At 37.9% G+C, this 4,452-nt stretch overlaps 1 non-coding gene across 1 annotated transcript; it reads right to left on the minus strand.

Annotated features, from left to right (window-relative positions):
- Window positions 1-1,560: 1,560 nt before the first annotated feature.
- On the minus strand, window positions 1,561-1,641 carry TRNAR-CCU (transfer RNA arginine (anticodon CCU)). Its single transcript is given in 2 exon segments — window positions 1,561-1,599; window positions 1,605-1,641. It is a non-coding gene; the product is annotated as a tRNA-Arg (tRNA).
- Between the last annotated feature and the right edge of the window lie 2,811 nt (window positions 1,642-4,452).

Consider the following 4,452-nt stretch of genomic DNA (forward strand, 5'->3'; position numbering starts at 1 on the left):
ATTGGAGTTACTCTCCTATACCACGATTAAGCCTCATTATTTCCCATTATTCATTTGTAAGAAAGTAAATTTATTTAGGTACTTGTACACATAAATATAATAACACAAATTATCATACATAAATAACCTCAAAAAAGTCAAACTTATTTTTTTCTATTTGGGTTTTGGTAATATCTTATTTTTTTAAACATTAAAAGTTAAAACAACTAAGTAACACAACTGCATGACAATCAGTTACAATAAATGGAGATGTACCATGAATAATGTAAGTTCTCTACACATGTGTTGCTATGTATGATAATCTATGTAACTGTATATGTATATTCCTGAATAAACTTACTTGCTGTTATTTCCTTCACGGGTTTACCTCCCTCCAAATAGGTAAAATTGGTCAATTAGCAAGAATTCTTTTAAAATTAAGTCCTTTCTAAAATTTTCTCTTATACGTTAAAAGATATATTTTTTTTCACTGATGTTAATGTAAAAACTAATAATTTTGTATCAAAAGAACTTTAGAAAACTTACCTAACCTTATCATAACAAGAGCAATTTAATTTACCCTAATCCAACTAAATATATTTTAGATAAGTTTACAATAATTTAATAATACACAAACATAATGAAATATATTTTTTTTCGTTAGGATCAGAATGATTTTTTCCAAATTATTGCATACACAAATTTTTGCTTGCCTTATTCGGCAAGAAGAGCACTACTATTTAAGCCAAAAATCACAAGTTTTACCTATTTGGCGCGACATATACATGGTACAGATTTTTATTGCAAAATATCCTTAGATCTGTGGCTCACAAGGGATACCTAATTTTACTACTGCATTGTCCTCATACAGGTTGTTGATATTCGCCCTTGCTGCATGAACCGCTGCTTCACTTTCTTGAGTGGCCCCAATAGCTGAATCATCGTTTACTTTTTTAAAGAGGTCTGTGAGTTTCCCAGCTGCATATGAACGTCCTGTTTTGGGATTATGTTGGAGTGTCCTTGTATCTGTTGATTTGATTGCCTCTAAGTTATTATTTGAGGAGATGAGGCCTGTTGGAGTGTGTTCAGGTGCTTGAAGTGACAGAAGGTCATCACTTCCCAAGAGAGAATATCCTGAACCAGAGCAGCTACCAAGTTTGCGAAGAAAACTATTTAATGTTGAGGCCACGATCCTGTAAACACAATTGACACTTGCCTCTCCTAACATTGTTAGCTGCACAATTTTTTTTTTGGTTGCTACTTTCCTACTGATTAACATCCAACCAGCTGGCTAGATTATGGAAGATACGAGAAACTGGGTGGAGCATATTTATGGAGGAGGCATTACACTGGATGCAAGGAGGATATGTGGTAGGTGGAGGAAGTATGTTTCACCCTGGTAAAACATGAGGGAAAGGAAGGGAAAACTGCATTCTACCCTAGGGGGTGGCAGCCTGTACTCACCTAATTGTGGTTGCAGGGGTCGAGACTCAGCTCCTGGTCCTGCCTACTTCACTAACGTGAAGTATTACATATATATTTTTTTTGGCTCAACAGTTTTACAAATTATAATTGAAAATATTGCAGCCCCAAGAGGACTCGAACCTCTGACCACCAGCAAGTGCAAGGAAGCTGGCGCTCTACCAACTGAGCTATGGGACAATTGTAATCAACATGTATTAATGTTGATAGAATTACCGACAATATGTTAGGTAAATGAACACAAGTGCAACTAATTTAACACTTTATTGTGGCAACGTTTCGCTCTCCAGGAGCTTTATCAAGTCGTTACAAACAATACATGGACATATATAAGCTTAGAGGTGTAATACTAGTGGTAGTAGTAGTAGTAGTAGTAGTAGTAGTAGTAGTAGTAGTAGTAGTAGTAGTAGTAGTAGTAGTAGTAGTAGTAGTAGTAGTAGTAGTTATATTAGTTGTAGCAGTAATAATACAATATGGTAGAACAATCAACTAGCACATGAGTAAAAAGTTGTAAAAGCCATTACTTGGGTAGCATAAAAATGGGTTAGACCAATATTTCTGTTAGTGGTTGACTTTGAGAAGGTCTGTTTCAGTGTTCCTCCTCTGTTATGTTCTTGTGTAGAATTAGCAGCAAAGACTATGTGATTGTAGGATTTATTGCTTTGAAGAGGATTTTTGCTAATGCTTCAGAGATGATAAAGTTTTGATTCCAATTTGACTCCCCTGGGAAGAAATTTCAAGTCCAAGGGGAGGATATTTGGCCATGGGAGAAATTGGGAAGGGTTCTGTACCTATATAAACTTTCCCTTGAAAACTGCACCAGACTTTATTTGCTGCCATCTGAAGAACGCCAGGTCAACTACCCTCAGCTGATGCCTCCCTCACATCTCCTGTGCAGAGAGGTAAACAGTACTGTGTTTCACATTTATTTTTAAAAGTCTTATGCAAATTTTGGTAATTTATGCAGTACATTTGTGTTCAGTATTAAGTTAATTATAAGGTGATATAGTGTTATTGGCCCGACACAGCATAAAAAAGTTGATAAATTGCTAAAATCTAAGTTTCCTGGCGGTGTGAGTATTACACTTCAATGTCTTGGAAAACATGGGATCCTGGATATTTATACATATGAACAGAATCACGAGGGGATGATGGAAACGACGTTGCTCTTGGGCTTTCTCGTTGCACTGTAAATGCTTCTTCAGGAGCAATGCAGTTAAGGTAATGGAATGTAAAAATTCATTAGAGTGCCCCGTGGTCTGGTGGCTACAACTCTCGCTTCGCACGGTGGAGTTAGAAACATTGGGCGTGTTTCTTTACACTGGTTGTCTATGTTCACCCATCAGTAAAATGGGTACCTGGGGGTTAGTCGACTGGTGTGGGTTGCATCCTTGGGCAAAGCTGACATAATTTGCCCGAAATGCAAAGCGCTTTCTTTGTAGTAGTAAGTCATTGATGTCAGCTAGGACTGTATACCTTGTACATGTACTTGTAGAAATGAAGATATTATTATTATTATTATTTTTATTAATATTTTTATTATTATTATTATTATTATTATTATTATTATTATTATTATTATTATTATCATTATTATTATTATTATTATTATTATTATTATTATTATTATTATTATTATTATTATTATTATTATTATTATTATTATTATTATTATTATTATTATTATTATTATTATAGAGCCCCTGGAGGTGTGTCAAGAACACATTTCAGCCAGGAAGGCAGATAGGGCCTTCTACTGACATTTCAGAAGGAAGCCTACCAGCTCTCCCTCTGAAAGGTCAGTCTGCCACAGCTCCTAATTAGCCACCACATACCAAGATGGTCAGCTTCATCCTGGAAGGTAGTGATTAACCGTGTTTTTGACTGACTGAAATGACATGTAGGATACAGATTTTGTATGGTGTGTCTCATATACAAGACAGGGACTTCGTGTTGTGTCTCATGCACAGGATGAATACCCAAAATGAAAACTGAATTATCTGCAACTGTTGAGAACACTCTCCTAATACACTTGGCACATGACACACACACACACACACACACACACACACACACACGTAAGGGACACTACACCAGGAGAATAAGGAGAACAGTCGTAGAGCCAGAAATGAATATGCACAGATAAGAAGGGAGGCCCAAAGACAATATGAAAATGACATAGCAGCGAAAGCCAAATCTGACCCGAAACTGTTGTACAGCCACATCAGGAGGAAAACAACAGTCAAGGACCAGGTAATCAGGCTAAGGAAGGAAGGAGGAGAGACAACAGGAAATGACCGGGAAGTATGTGAAGAACTCAACAAGAGATTCAAAGAAGTGTTCACAGAGGAGACAGAAGGGACTCCAGAAAGACGGAGAGGTGGGGCACACCACCAAGTGCTGGACACAGTGCACACAACCGAGGAAGAAGTGAAGAGGCTTCTGAGTGAGCTAGATACCTCAAAGGCAATGGGGCCAGATAACATCTCCCCATGGGTATTGAGAGAGGGAGCAGAGGCGCTATGTGTACCCCTAACAACAATATTCAATACATCTATCGAAACAGGGAGATTGCCTGAGGCATGGAAGACAGCAAATGTAGTCCCAATCTTTAAAAAAGGAGACAGACATGAAGCATTAAACTACAGACCAGTGTCACTGACATGTATAGTATGCAAAATCATGGAGAAGATTATCAGGAGAAGAGTGGTGGAACACCTAGAAAGGAATGATCTCATCAACAGCAGCCAGCATGGTTTCAGGGACGGGAAATCCTGTGTCACAAACCTACTGGAGTTCTATGACATGGTGACAGCAGTAAGACAAGAGAGAGAGGGGTGGGTGGATTGCATTTTCTTGGACTGCAAGAAGGCGTTTGACACAGTTCCACACAAGAGATTGGTGCAAAAACTGGAGGACCAAGCAGGGATAACAGGGAAGGCACTACAATGGATCAGGGAATACTTGTCAGGAAGACAGCAGCGAGTCATG

Source organism: Cherax quadricarinatus, chromosome 52 (assembly GCF_038502225.1).
Source record: "Cherax quadricarinatus isolate ZL_2023a chromosome 52, ASM3850222v1, whole genome shotgun sequence".
Classification (NCBI taxonomy): Eukaryota; Metazoa; Arthropoda; class Malacostraca; order Decapoda; family Parastacidae; genus Cherax; species Cherax quadricarinatus.